This window comes from Coturnix japonica, chromosome 1, assembly GCF_001577835.2.
Source record: "Coturnix japonica isolate 7356 chromosome 1, Coturnix japonica 2.1, whole genome shotgun sequence".
NCBI lineage: Eukaryota > Metazoa > Chordata > Aves > Galliformes > Phasianidae > Coturnix > Coturnix japonica.
Genome location: NC_029516.1, coordinates 122,270,855 through 122,289,621, shown reverse-complemented (window position 1 = coordinate 122,289,621; position 18,767 = coordinate 122,270,855). Strand labels below are relative to the sequence as shown.

The following is an 18,767-nucleotide window of genomic DNA, read 5'->3' as shown; positions in this document are numbered from 1 at the left end:
TGCTTGGAACAAAATGCATAAGCTGAAAGCACAAAAACTTTTCTTTTAGGAGACACAATTAGATACATTTCAAAATGTGGCATCTTCTACATTACTCCTAACTATTGCTTTTTGCAAACTGTCTTGTGAAAATAAGTAAATATATGATGTGTTAACCAGCTGGAAAGGTGAGAGCTCATTAGTGTTTACTGAAGATACAGAGGTTTGTTTTGCTTCTTCAATCACAGCTTTTTGACATGGTGAATGTCTGTGGCAAGTATTTGTTATTACTATTTCCCTAACTTCACGAAGTCACTGTGGTAAAGACGCTGCTGCAGTGATTCGGAAGATAATATAGACGATCTGCCTTAAATCTGTCTTGTGATGTGAAAATGATAAAAGCGTTATGTACATTTTGCAAACCTTCACATTGGCCACTCTGAACTCAAAAAGCTGATGCTTTCTACCTTCTTCCCCCCTAGATCCCCCCCCTCCCCATTTAGGAAACACATGGTAATTTAGATTGGTAAGGGTCTCAAGTGGCATATCTAAGAGGAAAAACACTTGAAATTCTCTCTACTAGCATTTGTAGATTTCCTTTTTAATAATCCTCCTTATGCCCTTGCTATTACTAAACTATTTTTTCCCCTTTATTTCTGAGACAGTTTTGTCTAATCCGTTTGCATGTGGCTGTTTATTGAGGAATTCAAGTAAGGTCAGTCATATCTGCTCCTCTCAAAGCCATAATGCTGAATCTGGCTTCAAAATTTGGAGAGACTTAAGTCTGATTTACACAGATTAATTTGCACAGATGCATTTTTTCCCCCAAAAAACTGAACTGGTTATGTCTAGATAATCTGTAGCAAAGATTACAGTGTGCCATCATAAATATTTATATGTGGGAATTACGTTCAACAGAATAATCAAAAATCAAGGGTTTGAATTATTGCAGGATAATGTTATCATTAAAGCACCACAGTTAGACATAGGCTACAATGCCCTTAAAAATATGAGTAACTTTATATACACATATCTCTATTAACATCAAAATATAAATAATAATATATAGGTCTTTCATACACAGTTACTAAATATGCTCATATGTTGCACTGAGGGACATGGTTTAGTGGGGTAATATTTGTGGCAGGTGGATGGTTGGAATGGATGGTCTTGGAGGTCTTCTCCAGCCTTGGTGATTCTGTGATTCTATGCACATTCTTAGAGGCATATTAAATATTCATATTTACAGAGTTTGTAAAAAGGACATTTATTCTCTGGGTAGCATTCAACTGACTGCAATTCAGTCCTACACCAAGCGTGAAGGCAAAGCCCAGTTTTTTCTCCTTTATCATGGAGTGTTGTGATTATCAGTGAGTGTAGTGACAGAACAAGGGCTGACAGCTTTAAACCAATAGTGGGTAGATTAAGATTGAATATTTGGAAGAAATTCTTTGCTCATAGGGTGGTGAGAAGCAGTGGTGCCCCATCCCTGGAGGAACTGAAGGCCAGTTTGGATGGGGCTGTGGGTGGCCTGAGCTGCTGGGGGGCAGCTCTGCCATGGGCGGGAATTAGAATCATCAAATCATAGTCTCATTTGAGTTGCAAGAGGACATGTAGTCCAACTCCCCTGCAATGAACAGGGATACCTACAGATACATCACGGTGCTCAAACTAGATGATTTTGAGGTCCCTTCCTACCCAAGATATTCCATGACTCTTTCTCCTCTAACCACAGAACAGGAGCTTGCAAGGGGCAGCCCACAATGCATCTGGCTTCAGTGCAGTGGGTTATGTCATGGTGTGCCAAGCATTGGCATCTTGGTGCTCAGAGAAAAGGAGCAGTGACTTGTATATCAGTGTAGCATATATTTTTATAAAGGTAAGACACACCGTGTGAGCTGAGACATGGTCAAACCACGTGGCCATTTGAAATTGAAAGGTTACTAAAAGGAATGGTCTGAAAAGACTGAGGAGAACTGAAGAGACAGGAGCCTGCAGAAAGAAACACCTCAAGATCTGGGTGGTGTGCAAGTCTCTTTGCAGTAAAAGAACTTAGTAGTAATAAGAAGTGGTAAGGTTTTTACACCTTTAAATAAAGAACAAGCCAAATTCAGATTTCAATAGACACCAAACTCCCAGACACATCCCTTGAATGAACTGGTCTAATTCTTCTTAATTAGCATCTAGTTGGTGCTAACACACATTACTGAAAAACACCTGAAGGTAGACTTGCATGCTTGAAGTTTCACTTGTTTTCTTTGTCCTCCAGACACACTGCTTGCCTTATGGGGGTTGCTCTTTACCACACCATCTTACAAGTGACCTGCTGCGCTGCCAGTCTCCAAGCTCCAGCAGAACACCCCAAACCGACCCTGTTTCTAGCAACCTGAGGGATGTCCAGTGCCGAACCCTATCTAACCCTCCTGATTCTACTTAAATAAATACATAAAGGCTACAGTTGTATTTGAAACAAATAAATGAGCAACCAGATTATCTCCTGGAAATAGTTCATGCGGGACTGAAAACATACCCAAAGTGACACAAAATGTACAGCCAGGTGACAGAGGACCAAAGTTTGTTTAATATCACCAGTTATTAAAAAGTCTGTTTGATAACCAATTCTGACATTAGTAATCTAAAGATACAGCAAAACAGACACCCATCACTGCTTGCACTGCTCCCTGAAGCTGTCAGAAAGAAAGAAAAAGTGTTTCGGAAGATGTCATCTCAGATGTTATATTCTGAAAATACATGCACTGGTAGTGAGAGTGTCCGGCTTATGTTTGCCCCTGCCAACACACATTAGTGTGAGCGATAACCTACACCAGTGAAGCTGCTTTTCCACCTCCTCTTTGAGCAAAAATAAGCATTAGCTGAACAGTGCGTAGGACAGACAAGCTTCAGGGTTTCAGACTGTTTTTTAAATGAACTCCTTCTTTATTTCTATTGGCACATTCTTGACCATCATCCCTTGCAAAGTTGTGCAGCATGTCAAAAATGTTGCTTAATTCGCTTTCGATATTTCACAGCACATACAATTGTGTAAGATTAGTAAAATCAAACTTCACAGTAATTCTTTTAACAAGTTACATTACTCTCACACTATATTTATGCTATTCTCTTGTGGTATAGCTAAAAGAAATCACTTATGTATAGATATGCACACAGACTTAATCAGCATGCTGTTAATATTAAAATCAATTATAAGAGAGGTTTTTCCTTCATTTATGAGCTCAGCTTTCTACTCAAGAGTTATAATCTAAAACATATTCACAGTTGTCTCAAAGACAATCCCAGCTGAAATGTTATGAAGTGGGCATACACTGCTGGACCCAATGTCTTAGTTATGGGTATGCGGTGCTTAATTTAATTGGATGCAGGGGTAGAGGAACAGGACTAAGTTTAAGTCTGTATATACCACACCTTGACTTTCAATGTGGAACTGCATTGTTTTTAATGAGAAGCATCAACAACCAAATTACTTCAGTTTTGTTTTGTCAGATTTCAAAGAAGGGTAATGTATGGGACCTCACAACACTTCCATTTCTGACCAGGTCAGGCTGGACCAAGCTTTGAGCACCCTACAATAGCTGTAGGTGTCCCTGTTCATTGCAGGGCAGTTGGATGAGAAGATCTTTAAAGGTCTCCAACTCAAACGATTCTATGATCTATTCTGAACTGTGCTCTCCATGCTATAAATCACAAAGCAGGACTTGTTAAGTGATAAAGAAACAGAGGAGGCTCCATGCTCTGGGAGTTTAGTTATCTCTCAGCTCCCAGAACCTGTCATCTATGTGAAGACCTCCTGCATGCTCACGGATATGCTCATAGCAATTAGCAGTTATGAAAAAGGACAAACATGAGAAGAAAACCAATACAATACAGAATACACACTATGAGATTCACCACCTTCGAGTTACAGTGTTGAGTGAATATTCTGACTGGGAGAACAGTGTACAAAAAGAGTAGAAACTACTTTTAGCTGATGTTTTAAAAACTAAAGCAACCCCTCCATGCACACTTTCCCACAGAAATTCCAGTTCTAACAGCAGAGCACAAACTTTTGACACTTCTTTGTGGGAACGACACAGAAAAGCAGACAACCCACCTGTATCCGGCACGCAGAGCAACCACATCACATCAGCTCCCACCTGTGTCCAGCGCAGCAGGCGAGCACAGGGTGATGCTCCGCGCTTGGGAAGCGGCGGCTGGCGGGGCTGCTGGCGGCACGGCACTCGCTTTCCACTGGGTGGAAGCGGTGGGTAAGCCCCGCCTGCTGTCTCCTCCTCGTCCTCCTCCTCCTCGTCCTTTCCTAGGCTGGGGACAAAGACACGCAACGGGATAGCAGGGCATCTCGTAGCTCTGGTTCTTGCTGGGCTTCTTAAGAGCCTCAAATTCACAGACCACAGGTAAAGCCTGGAAAGTAATTGTGCTGGCCATAATATTCCACTTCAGCCGATGTAACCTTTTCTTTAGTTACACTTGCCAGCTTTTTCTCCTCCCCGGGCTTAAAGATGGACAAACTGGTGTGCCTGTCATTAAAGAGCCAAGCAAATATGATGCTGTGGAAGCTGAGTGGAGAACCCTTGGGTGTCACTTTTTGTGTTAATAACAATATTTTGCTCAAAAATTATAAATATATATATAATATATTAATAATAAGTATAAATTAAGCTACTTTGTGAAATAAACCAAGAATTGTTTAATGAAATAAATCAGGAATGTATCTACTGCCATTTATTACTACCAACTTGGAAGTTTTAAAAAGTAAGTTGTATCAGACAAAAAAACTTGTCAGTACAAAGAAATCATCGGGCAGTTACATACTTGATTCATTTTTGTGAATCTCCCTTTGCTTTAGTGATTCTGATCCCAGGAAATTTGCTGATATTACTAATTGGCATGTTCTGGATGGCATCTCTTTGGGGTTGGTTCTGGTGTTGCTTAAGGAACTAAATTAGGATTTTTGATTTGAACTCCTTATAGGGAATGCCACAACATCCCATGGATTTCCTGGCTGCCTCCTGCTTCCAAGCAAGCATGTGAGTTTTGCTACGTCTGTAATATCATTCAGAAGAAAGGACAGTAAATGAGTCAAGTAGAAGCAATACTGGGAACACCAGTGATGTTCCCCCAGTGTGACAGTCAAATAAGTACATCTGTACTGTCTTTCACCACCCCAAGTGCCCTCTCTGTAGCAGCTGGAGTTGCACAGCAAGTTAGAGCCTGGCTGTGCACCAGTGTGTAAGAACCAAGCCAGGGATGAGGAACCATGTTTGTGTGATGCCTTCTGGAGGCAGGAGTTGGACTTGAAGATCCATATGGGTCCCTTCCAGCTTGAGATATTCTCTGATTACAAGATCTGTTGAGAGCAGTTCATCTATAGAATAGTAGCATCCTACTTTCAGCAGCCACCCTTCAATTAGCAAGAATGTAAGAGATATTTACATTATTTTCTTATGTTCGCATTGGGACTGTTTTTATTGTCTTCAGCTATAATCACTGTAACTTCTACAGTTCTCTCTGAGAAAGACTTAGTCTAGATCATTATGTTTTGCATTTTGTTCTTGACTTTATCCTTCTTCAGAATCAGTTGAGCCCTAGAGGTAACATCTCTTCTGTTGTTCTCTAAAGACAAAGTGTTTCCTGACTCTTTCCCTGTTTTCACTACAAAGATTTCAGATTTGCTCCAGTCATCACAATTTCATTGGGTCAACTCATAATGATGGAGTGGCAGCATTGATAAGCTTATATACGTTGTACAGTCTGAGACAGTGACAATGAACAGTGGTGGCAAATGGCTCTACCATAGAAGCACAGCTTCAACAGGAAGCTGTTTTGATATTATTAGGTTCATTTTATTTTTCACGACAGTGATGAAACAAGGAGAAAACACAAAGAAAAGAAAGGAAAACTGTCCATCCACAGCTGCAATCATTTGTAATTCTTAAAAACCTTACTGTAAAGGTATTTACCAGTGATTAGTGGCAGTGAAACCAAAGATCTTGTAGTCCATGGGTTGAAACCCCCAGCTAGTTGTTTTTACTTATAAAACATGGCAGCAAAAGACAAATGCATGGCTTCAATTCCACATTTAGATGTTCTGGATGGTACAGATTTCACAGTTTGTGAGTTTGGAGAGAGAATAGCTGATGTGAGTCCAAAACTGAAATTGCTCATCATCTCTGTATTCTGCTCAAAGCATATGATGATGATGATGAGACTCTGAGGTTAGAAACAAAAATGCAGTCATTTCAGTTTTGGAATGAGAGAAGACTTATGATGTGCCCCTTTGGCGCAGTGGTAGGAATGCCGCTTGCAGCACCGGAGGCCCGGGTTCGAATCCCCCCTGTGGCACAAGTGGTAGAAGTGCCGCTCTGCTACACAGAGGCTCGAATCCCAGGGGTTGGACTCGATGATCTCTAAGGTCCCTTCCAACCTGCACGAGATTGTGAGACTGTGATAAAACCACCACCAGAAGAAATAAACATTCTGGTAAGTGTGAAGAAAGATTGATTTATGTATTTTAAACCAGTGCAGAATTTATGAGTTGAACTCAGTTTTCTTTAGCTAAAAGCAACCTTTCTGTTCATTTTTCTGAACACAGGTATTTTGTGTGTTTTGAGACATCACTGAGTATCCTGTTCTACACCTTTCTGCCAGTCTAGAGAAGTGTGAGTCTCCAAAAGGTGCTCTTCTGGCATCTCTGATTACCCGAGGCTCAGAGATGACTATATGATGAATTTCTCAATCACAATCAGATGATGTTGTGTTCAGCTACAGATATGTGAAGATACATGTAAGACAGAGAAGCATTTCCCAGGGTCTGGTACCAAACTGAAGATCTCAGCTGGTCCCTGACTCCATACTGACTGGCGTTCATACACTAACTGTGGTAATGTACCCCTTTCTTTTTCTACTTAGTTCCAGTGATGAAAATTCTCTAACTTCAGAGGCACCTCACTGCACATCTGAGATGCAGACTTAGATACAGGAGAGACTTTTTCTCTTTCCAGTAGTTTTCTTTCTGAAGGTTATAGTGAATACAAACTACTCAGTCTGCAGTGTGACATTTTCATAAATACTTGCTTCAACTTCATCCTCCAAACCACTCATGTCATCACTCTCTTGTTTCCTTGGGAAGCCAAAGGATAACCAGTGAATCCTGCAAAGACATAGAAAAAAAGGTCAAATGACTGTAAAGGACAGGTGCCTTTATATATTTGCATTTGGCTGGCAGAGCCTCTCCCCAGCATAAGTCTCTTAGGGATGTTCTCCATCCTGTTGTACTGTCAGCAGATTCCCTATGAAAATGGTTTACAGGCATTTCTTTCTCCTTCCACAATCCGTTGGATCCCTCACTTCCAATTAGATGGGACAAAACCAGGATTTTCCATTGTTATTTTGAAGAGTTTTTTGAAGGCTTGAAAGCCATATCGAGCTTCCTCAGGCAAAAAGGACTTTTTAATGAAGGCTTGATTAGATGAGCCCTCAGCTTGCATTGCCCTTCTGGAGGTAGGTGTGTGCCTGCAAGCAACAGAGAGAGATAAAATATTTGTGATGCTCACTGTTCCAAATTTAGCTCCTACAAACACAGCTGTTCGTTGTGTACCCAGCAATCAACTCTGTCCTTAAACGACAGTCCTAACAGCCTCTGTCTGCTACAGCTGCTTCTTCAGTCACCCATCCTACCATCCAACAGTTCTCACTTGCCACTGGCATTTATCTGATTTAAGTCTCTTTTTCACCTCCAGGGCTTTACCAACGTCTTAGGGATGCAGGAGGCTAAGACACAGAATCAGAGATCTTCACTGTTCCTTGCACCATTTTCTAGTCTAATGTATCCTGGAGAAACTTTTCTTTCTCCTGGGCAATGGAAAGGGAAAAAAACTGATGAGATTCCCGATATCCAATGAGATCTTTTCTTGAGCTGAGGTAGGTGAAGAGCTATTTTCTCTCTTTCGAGAGACTTATCAAACTTTTCAAGAGTTCTTATCAAACTTTTTTTCTTACTTGAATCTCTATTTTCTGGTTCATTTGGATCTGCGAACATCAAAACATTCATTTACAAACACTAGCACTTATTTAAAGTTAATTCGTATATGAACCCAGTTAATATTGACCCATGAAAACTACAAAAGAAGCTTAAAGCTACTCATTTCACAATGCACTTTTTTCTAAAAAGGCAATTTAAAAGAAGTCAAATAATGTAAGCAAATCTGGAAGACTTAGAAGTTAAATCAAGTTGAATTTTCTATAGGCTTTAAAACTGAATTATATGTAACATTTTTGACACTGGATTTACCCATCTGATATATGCATGCATAAAAAGGGTACATTTTGTGTCATCCGGGGAATCTCTTTAATGCTCAAATAATGACTAAGAACTGAAAACTACTACCTGGTTAACTTCTTGTCTCAATTTGTCTGCATTTAAATTGGGAGTAGAATCCATATTTCTAAACTTCTGTCCCATTCTGGGCTCCTTCTTAGCAATTGGCCTTGAAGGGTAACTTTTTCCATCAACTTATTCTGTTTCCTGGAAGACAGAAGATTATTTCCTTTCAATTTAAAGCAAAGCATAGTCTGTCAAAGCATAGCAACACAATTTCTCATGCAACACAAACTGAACATCTCAAGAGAATTTTAAAGACTTCAAGCTCTATGACTGTTGTTATTCTGATCTCTCCCAGTGCACCTAATTAAGACTCCAGAGCATTATAATTAAAAAAGGGAGACCTCCTTTCTCCCCTGTTCACAAATCCCTTGGCAAAATACTTCTCTATTAGAAAATGCTGTATCCCAGTTGGAGACAGATTCTATTTTTGTCAAAAATATATAGCTGTGAGATAGATGATGCTTCCCTCATGTCTCTCTGCTGTTTTCACTCTGCTGTTTTTCTCCCGGTACTCTCCCAGACTATACAACTCTTCTTCAGCTAAAACGTCAAGTCTTCCAAGTCTGTCATGATGGGACTAAAATGCGACTTTGGATTTTCAGAGTAAACTTTCAATATCAGATGATATCCCACAAAAATGCCAGTTCCTTATTTTTCACAGCTGGGGGAAAGCAACATTTTCTGATACTTCTAACTTACTGTGATCCTTTAGTAGATGGTCTGTGAGGACATGCTGAGCAGGAGAACTGATAGCGATCTGAATTTAATTAAATTAAAGTCAGTGCTTAGCATGCATTTTGTTCTATCTGAAATTTGAAGAGCTCTCATTCCTTAGGCTCCAAATACAGTCTCCCACAATTTTATTAAATACCTACAAAATCTAACAATAACTTTCACTGTCATTCTACATGAACAATGCATCCATTCATTAAATGGGCCTTTCATGTGAATTGCCCATCAATGCTTGCCTGTGCAGTTTGTATCAGTCACCCAGGCATACCCAAGCCATGACTTGAACACAAAAATTTGTAATAACCATGTTTCCAGTATTACAAGGATTTAACAATGTTTCTAATTTCAGAAGTGTGTTTTAACCAAGAATCATTTGCAAAATACATTTGCTTTCTATTTCCTATGTTAGACCTAATTGTAGAACAAGGTTTTGCAGCAGATGTGCACATGCTGCCAACAAGTGCAGCCGTGTCATACAAGAGCCAAGGTTTGTAAAAAATTAAGTAGATTTTTTAGCAAGATGACAGCTGCTTTTTCTTGGCATTGGTGATTAAAAATCCCTAAGAGAATGCTTTGAAGACTTTACGATAATCCTGGCCAAAAATGTAATTGAATGAGGGTTGAAATCCTGCAAAAATTGATTTGCAGAATACTCATCAGGTTCTGCAGTTTGCATTGCCACCTTAGGAAAACAAGAACGGGTACCTCAGCCATATGAACATATGTCCTGACTTTAGCAACAGCCAGCAAATCCACAGTAAATCTAGGTGGCTGATTCTGAATTGGCCATGTGAATACCCAGGCAGTAAACACAAAGTGAAGACACAATGAAGGGAGCAAGCAGACTCCAATTCTCTAGAACAAGATTCACTGATGTATTTAGTTTTATTATACATGTGTGTTTTAAGCCAGTGGAGTATAGTATAACGGTCAGAGATGAAGACTGTACAAAGGGAAGGTATTCCTACTACACAAACCTCTTCTGTGATTCTTTTCAATGATGCAACTTCAGCACAACTGAACAGAAAAATCTGCTTTTTAAGAACCAGCGAGATAGGCTCTGGTCTAGAAGTATTCTCCTCTTTGTTGATAATTTAGAGTTGTGCAAATGTGATCAAATGGTTTCTGTGAGCGACATGGAAGCACATACTGGTACCTCTCTCTCCCTGAAATAGGTATTTCCTTGGATGTAGCTGCTCCCATGGGCTGATGGGGCAGTGTTTGACAGTAGTAGACATTCAGCAGTGGAAAATTTAAGCTTTAGCCTTTATGATTAAGATTACTAGTTTGGCAAAAGGCCAGACCAGACAAATACAGAACTGTAGAATAATACCTGTGTCAACAATGCATGTATTTGGTATGAGTACATTTCTGAGATGGCTGTTTTCGAGTTCATCTCCAAAATACCAGTTCATTGTGGTGCATCTCTGGAAGCTCACAGGAAGCAAATCAGCATCAATTTTCAAATGCCCAGTACATACAACCCAAGTTAATTAATACAGTAGTCTCAAATATAGTTTTTTGTATGTGGGAATAATCCTCAACCTGATAAGTAATGAGTGTGAGCATTAGCTTTTTTGACAGAGTCCCTGGACAGTGTGAAAGAAGAGCTGAGAAATATTTATGTACTGGGCAGGCATTAATTACCGTTGGGCATACCACTGGCAATTACTTTTTAACAAGAGAACAGGCAATTAATTTTTTTCTATTCATCAGCCTGTAAAAGAATGGCTAATATTTAAATGCTAATGCTTGGTTTCCAGCTGGATTTATGGATTGCTGTGTTTCAAACACAGGTATTTTTGCTCCAGCATACTGCAGATCTCTGCTAGCAGCAGGTGTCATTCTTGTATAGTAGAAAATGGAAAGGGCTCAGGGCCATTCTTAATATATAAAGCAAAAATGTTGAATTCTAAGAAGGAAGGAGAGAAAAAAAACACCTGTGCATTGTGGTTATATCCTTGGGGTTTCTGTTGTTAGGTAGATTTTCCTTTGAAAGGCACTATCATATTATTTAAATTGAAGTAGCAGAAGGTGATTTCCTGAGGCAGGAGAGGTGCTAGACCACAAATGGCTCACTACACACACAGGTGCACATGGGTGCCTTCACTCATAACAGCAGCCCCCAGGAATCTCCTGAGCGGAGAGCTCACTTCAGAGCCTCACTCCTCAGCTTGCTATTCCCTATGTCTTCAGGAAGTGAAAAAAAATCTCTGGTCAGGGAAATTTGTTTCCAAGGGAAGGCCCATACCAGTGGTGGTCTTACAGTACCTGTAAAGAAAACCATTAAAGACCTTCCACGCCTGCCTGTCTCTTTTTATATGTCTTTGTTTTGTTGTTGTTTGTGGGATTTTTAAATTTGTTTGTTTGTTTGTTTGGGGGCAGGATCCCTTTTTGTGTAGAGTGTGTACAGTAGCTATGAGTGACTGTCCATAACTGGGGACAAGGATAACAGTGTTATAGCCAATAACATAAGAACAGCTGCTGCAGAGGTAGCAACTATTGCTTGTGTTTGTGAAGGTAACACATTGGAGGTCTTCTGTACCTGTTTCTGTTGAGTACAACCAAAAGATGGCAGCTTTTTACTCAGCATGGATGTGAACTGTTGATGCAAAATAATACAACTTCTGTTTGAGGTGTCAGTGTTTCTTTATAATCCCCACCAAATTCAAGCAGTTCCAAAATCTGGTTATACCGTAAATAAGAATAATTACAATTCTCAGAACATTTTTTTTTCCTATAATCCTAATAAACTAAAACTGTTTAACCATTATTTTGGTAGGCTGGGAACACAATGGGGTTTCTTTCGGCATGATAAGATTTATTTTGTACATGCGTTTCTGTTTCCCACCAAATCCCGTCTCTAATTAGACCTGAAAATCAGTTTTGTTAATTTTTGATATTTGAAATTAGGAAATACTGACTGCTGTGTAAGAGCTTTATCTGCATTTAAAGCTAGAAAGATTTTTTGTTTAATACTTATTGCTTGAGGCAGATTTCCATTCCTGTGAGATGCAGGTCAGAATTATCTCAATCCCAACTGAGTGTGGAAAGTGGAACATACAGAGCGATTTAGTTTCTTAACACATGGCTTTTGACACTCAAAACACTGCAGGTAGCTTTAAGAAAAGGCAACTTAACTGGCACCATTAAAAACATCCATTTATTTTTAATTTAATTTTCAAAAAATAATAAGCATTCTTTTTTCTTTTTTTTTTTCCCCCAAAGCTAATGAACAAGAATGGGTTTTCAAAAATGCTGTACAGTTAATTATTGGGTGATACTTTGCAACCTCTCTTAAAGAAAAATGATAATTGGTGGCTGACATACACACGTTTGATTAAGTGTACCTGTATTTAAGGCTCTTAGTGTGTAGTTGTACTGCCCTATGCAGTAACGGTAACATCGCTGACATTTTGTCTTAAAACTTTCCTTAGTCACTCATCTAAGTCAGATGAAGGGACAGAAAATTCTCCTTGAATCTAGATTCTGTCTTCAGGCTCAAAAGGCCTCCTGGGTACCTGCTGACATTTTGAGGCCTATTAGCCTAATGAGAAGGGCTGCAATTTTAATTTGAAAATGCAGTCTGGATGATGTGCACTGAATACTTTGTCTCTGACTCCCAGTAGATGCCTGAACTCATTGTCATTGGATCAATGCAGCAGAGCCCACTCCCAGCACATGTGATTGTGTATGCTTGATAGTATTAATAACTCCCAGGTGAAAACCTGAAGAAGCTCAGGAGCCATATGTTATCCATCACCACTGCTGCCACTGCTCACTGATACTGAGACTGTAGCATACATCTTTTTGGTTGCTGGTTTTCATGAGCTGAGAGAAAACAACAACAACAACAAATTGCAAGTGGAGAGTGAAATTACTCCATGGCAATTTAAAGATGGTGGGCTGATTGAGTGTGAGTTTGAGGGACCAGCTGTGTTGGAGATTCTGTCCCTAATAAAAAAGGTATCATTAAGGCAGATGGAATCAGTGATGTGAGCAACCCACTGCCCCATAGGCATTTGAAATAAGGCGGATTGGGAAGTTGTCATCCTTCACCACTGATACGGCCAAGATGAGGTAATCCTCTGCTCTTCATTCCTCATGGGCCTGACAGCACACCAATGGCAACTCAATGGCAGTGAAGAATAACGTCACTGTGTGAGCAGTTTTGTCCACATGAGCTGAAGCTGAGGGCTGCTGAGTGCTGGGGAAAACAAAAACTGTTATGAGCTGTTAAGGGGCTAGTTAATCAAACTCAAATAAACAGATGTAAGGCTGTTTTCTAAGCTATCCATTGCTTTGAATTTATTTATTAACCATCAAAGTAAAGTGGTTGTGGCTGTGTTTGTTAGTTACACAGAAATTACAGTCTCAGAAAACAAGGTTTTGGCAGACAGAGTTGGATTAGCCATTTGAAAATGATTCTCAGTACAGGAAACATTGCCTAGAGATCAGTTTGTGGCCAATGAGCATATCCAGCCTGTCCATGTTGCCAGCCATGGTCACCAGGGGGAATTGGAAATGAAGCTGTAAAGTGGGTTTGTTAGGTCTCTAGCCACAAATGGGTAGAAAGAAAGCAAGGCAAGCGATCAGCTTACATCCTCAAAGTTATCTGAAGACACATTATTCTTTCTGGAGGCTGCAGAATGATTTTCTTCAACACATTTTTTTTTTCTACTATTTGTAAACTGATTCCATCCTGTCTTGAACATGGGCTGTACCAGAGCTGAAGGAGAACACACATCAGCTGGATGGATTTTGCCTCCATGTTTCTGCAGCCATAGTTTCTGGAGCCTTCCTCCGTGAGCCCAAGATCAGCAGAAGGGGATGTCTGAGAAGGTAAAAATGGAAGTAAAACTGCTCTGAAACATTATTCTATGTCACATTTTTCATGCCTGTGTATTTCTACTTGGTTGTATCACTTTGGGACTCAAATAACAAATAATAATAATAATAATAATAATAATAATAATAATAATAATAATAATAATAATAATAATAATAATAATAATAATTATATATATATATATATATATATATATATATATATATAAATTGAATGTCATTTTTCCCAAACTCTTGGTAGTTTTAGGTGCCACTCAAAGTCTTAGACCAAGTCAGCTAGGCAGAAAAATGAATGAATGAACTTCTCCTTTCCTACTTACTGTGTCACTCAGGTGTTGATTTAAGACTGATTATCTTTCATCTTGTTGATACAGTTTACTCATGCCCAGGGCTGCATAGTGTATATTTTAATCAGCGGTTTTGTTGTGAGCATTTCTATAAGGATGCAGAACTACTGGTGAAAAGTGACTGATAGTTTTTAAGGCTCGTGGTGTTAAGAGTAGATTTGATCTAAAATCGTCAGCGCTCACATCACATTGTTCATTCATCAGCAGCAGTTTATTCTATCTAGAGTGTTTTCACCACCAGAACAGAAGGTAAGCCATCTTTCATCTGTGTGAAAATCAATTTATAGGGTGTTACATGTTGGAGAACTTCACCACTTGTGCTTATTTTTTCCATTACTTCACACCTGATTCTACTGTGCTATCAAAATAAAAGTGTTAAAATTCTACCCAAAAGTTCTGCTGTCTTTATTAGCAGCCCTGATTATCCATCATGGACAAGACTTCCAAGACTTCCAGTTATTGCAAAGAATAACAGTTGCTTTCTGCTGGTCTTGTAAAGAAGTCTGACAGAAAAGCAACTGCAATTCTCTATAATAAATTAGAGTACTGCTCCAGTTTAGTGGCTGGGAAGTAAAAGCTGGTAAAAATTTACCACAGATTTCTGAATCCCATCTGAATAGCAGGACATTGCATTTTCTTTACAGTATCTCCACATATAGCTTTTCTTGCAGTATTTTCATTAGCAGTACCGCTAAAATGGACACTAAACCTAATTATATGCTTCAGTCATATTTTTCTCTTAAGAGGAATTTTCTATAAATTAGGCATATGTACTCTTGATGATTGTACATGACTATAGCTGTTAATTAAGTCATGCTGCCCAGCAGAGCACACTGAGCTCATATCACTTGCGACAACTAATATTCTTTTCTAGAAGCGCCTTGCAGTTCCAAGATTCTGTTGGAGTCAGCACTACCACTCCCATTCAGCTGACTGACAGCAACTAAGCATCCTTTAAAAAACAGTATTTTCACCCACAGAAAGGCTTGTCAGGATTTTGGCTGCAGTACCCAAATTCAGAACTCAGAGATGCTTACTCCACATCCATTGAATTCAGAAGGTTTCCAAACGGGGTATCAAATTCATGGGATTCTTTTATGTTCATAAAGAAGAAGCAAACATCTGTTTAGGAAAATTGGTCTTTACATTCAGAGTTTGTTTCAATCTTAATATTCAATCTCACAGCAGCTCTGAAAGCGATGCCTCCTACGTTTTGATGTTGCTCCATAACATCAGAGGCAAACGGTGGTGGTATGGCAGTAGAGGGTGAACCTTCCCACCAGTATTCCATTACATTTTGTTGTATGCGACAGATGGCAGCAGAGGGGCAGTGTGACACAATGGCATCTGACATGGAAGTGCAGATGAAGCAAAAGGGTGTCACTGATCTCCTCATGCAGAAAAAAAGGCACCCACTGACATTTATCAGTGTTTGTTGAACATTTATGAAGACCAAACAGTGGGTGTAAGCACAGTGAGGTAGTGTGTTTCAGCAATGGTGACAGTGATATAAAAGACAAGCCACATTCTGGTAGACCATGCAGATTTTCATGAGCATGGCTTGTGGGCTCTTACTCACCTTATGGTCTCAGGTTGCGCCAGCATAAGTTTAGGTTGGATAACAGGAAAAGCTTCTTTACAGAAGTTGTTAAGCCCTGGAATAGCCTCCCCAGGGAGGTGGTTGAGTCACCATCCCTGGATGTGTTTAAGAACCATTTGAATGTGGTGCTCAGTGACGCGATTTAGTGGAGGGTTGTTAGTTAGGGTAGTATGGGTAGGTCATGATTGGACTTGATGATCTTTAAGGTCTTTTCCAACCTGAGTAATTCTGTTATTCTAGGAAAGAACCTATCAGGCTGCTGAGTCTATTTCCTGCTTTCCTCAGTAAATACATAATTTTAATCTCTATCATAATCTGACATATATTTATCAGAATTATCTTCAAAATTATTTTTGCCCCTTTCAAAAAGTCAGGTAGAAACTCACGTCGTGACTATGTGTTTGTGTGTTTGGGTCTCATGACTCATTCCATTTTTACGTAAATACTTATTCTCATGATGCCTACAACAACAAAATATTTTAACAGAGCAGTCATACCCTTCCTCAGCCTTTGGTTTACTAGAATATATAAACTGGATATTTAAGGAATCTCCATTCCTTCACTGGAATTTGTCACAGATGATCTTTAGTGCTGACTGGAGTCAGTAAGTACATGAACATCTGGAACCTTAGAATAGTATAGATATACGTCTGATGGGGAATGGCTGAGGGAACTGGGATTGTTTAGTGTGGAGAAGAGGAGGCTCAGGGGAGACCTTATCACTCTCTACAGCTCCCTGAAAGGAGGCTGTGGCAAGGTAGGGGTCAGCCTCTTCTCCTAGGTAACAGTGATAGGACAAGAGGTAGTGACCTCAAGTTGCACCAGGGGAGGTTTGGGTTGGATGTTAAGAACAATTTCTTCCCAGAAACAGCAGTGCAACAATGGCACAGGCTGCCCAGGGAGGTGGTGGAGTCGCTGTCTTTGGGGGTGTTCAAGAACAGTGTGGATGTGACACTGAGGGATGTGGTTCAGTGGGCACTATTGGTGGACAGTTGTCTTTTCCAAATGTAATGATACTATGAATATGATAAGGTATTGTTTCCTTATCTTCCCTGTTCCATTCCTGCAACATAATATCTTTCATCATAAAAGATTAGTAGGTATTAACATGACAGCTTTGATATTTCACTCTCACTCACTGTCTTGGCACTATTTGGAGGTGGAATATGGCTGCAGCTATAGGTGGATATCCGAATAGGATTTAATGAAAACACTCTGTGAAGTGCACTCAGAGCTTCTGAAGTTGCGTGAACTATCACCTCCCAAGGGAAATGTGTCAACATTTCATTACAGTACAATGAATCTGTACTGTATAACATTAAAAACTGACCAAGCTCATGTAAATAAGAGCAGTGATAACAGATGTGTAAATAAACATGATATCATAGCACTCAATTTTCATTTGGCAGCTATCTCAAAAATTGTTCCTGTGGGAAATCTATCACACATAAGAAGCCTCTACTAACCCACATAAATAAATCTATCTGGTTCCAATTTACCTCGTTCAGGATGTAAGCTGGAAAACTGTAATCCTGGATTGCAGACTCGTGCTCTTGGTGATACTGCAAAGTCTGCTGCTTTGCACTGAGGGGTGTTGTGGCTCTCGAGAAAGCAGAGTCTGTCCCTGTAAATACTGACAGCAGAGATTTGGTGCATGAAATTCACAGCTGGTCTCCTTTTTATTGTTAGATATTTTCACACACACACATGAAAGAATATTTCTGTACCATAGTGTTTCACGGATAAATAAATACACATGAAATTGTTTTTGTTCCTTCAGTTAACTGGCTCTGTATGTGTTAGGTAGCTTCCTACAAGATAATTTATTTAGCACGTGAATGCAGCAGCAAAACTGTAATCAATATACCAAAAGACGTGGTTCTTACATTGTAGAGAAGTGGAAATAAGGCCATTAATGCAAAAATTGGTCAGGTTTTCTTTCTGCTGGCATCAGTTTTTGCCTATTTCCAGCAATGAAGAACTGTAGAAGATAGTCTGTAGATAAGATCTGGCATGAGGTGAGGGACTGAAATGTTCTCTTTTTTTGCCTCCCTGTGGAGACAGGGAAAAGAAGAGAGCTAAAACTGTGTTTCTTTAGTAGAAAGGCTCATGGGAGTCATGAAACTGTACATTATGGGCTCTAACAGGGCCATATATTTGAGTACATAGCAAATAGAGATTGGAAAAGAGGCTGCTCAAAAGTGATCTTTATGAGAGTTATAAAAGTCTAGAGTCTGGAATCAGAGAGGAGGTCATAGTGCATATCTGTTTATATAACAGCTGTAAGCTGCATATTGATCTGGTTTTCAGCAGTGACAAACAAAGACATGAACCTGGCTGAGGCAGATTGCAGTCTGGCACAAACATGCATCAGTCAACATTCAGGATCCTGTGTCAGTGACACAGAACCTAGCCGAGAGGGAGCTGGGTGAAGTTTGGGCTTTGGTTGGCTTTTTAAAATACATTAATATGGGAAGCTTTTTGCAACTCTATCCCACGAGATCAATTTTACAGAGCTTTGCGCAATCATGCAGGAAGGCCACAAAAAAAAAAAAAAAAGAGAGAGAGAGAGAGAGAGAGAAAGAGAGAGAGAGAGAAAGAATGTTTTGCACAAAATATGTATTTTACCTTTTAAAATCATGTCATGTTTTCTTGCATTTTCATTCCATGTCTTTCATCACCTTACCTTTCTTTCCCTTCTAGCACTCTCTTCACAGGAAGGCTCATTAGGTAGTCTCATTAGGGCAGTTAAAAGAGAGTGGCTACTCTGACTTTGTCATCTGAGCAAAGTCAGTGTGTAAGATGTCATGAGATGTAGAGACTGTTCATTGGTGTTTGCTGTTGAGAACAGCTTTCTGCAACA

The 18,767-nt window shown here is 39.6% G+C and overlaps 1 protein-coding gene across 1 annotated transcript in view; it reads right to left on the bottom strand.

The window, feature by feature from the left end:
* The window catches only part of LOC107306547 (pinopsin-like), an 86,182-nt gene extending 81,872 nt beyond the window's left edge, over positions 1–4,310 (bottom strand). The window contains exon 1 of the mRNA XM_015849804.2: positions 4,088–4,310. The gene's annotated coding sequence lies outside the window, so the exon portion shown is untranslated. The remainder of the gene's footprint in view (positions 1–4,087) is intronic.
* Positions 4,311–18,767: the final 14,457 nt, after the last annotated feature.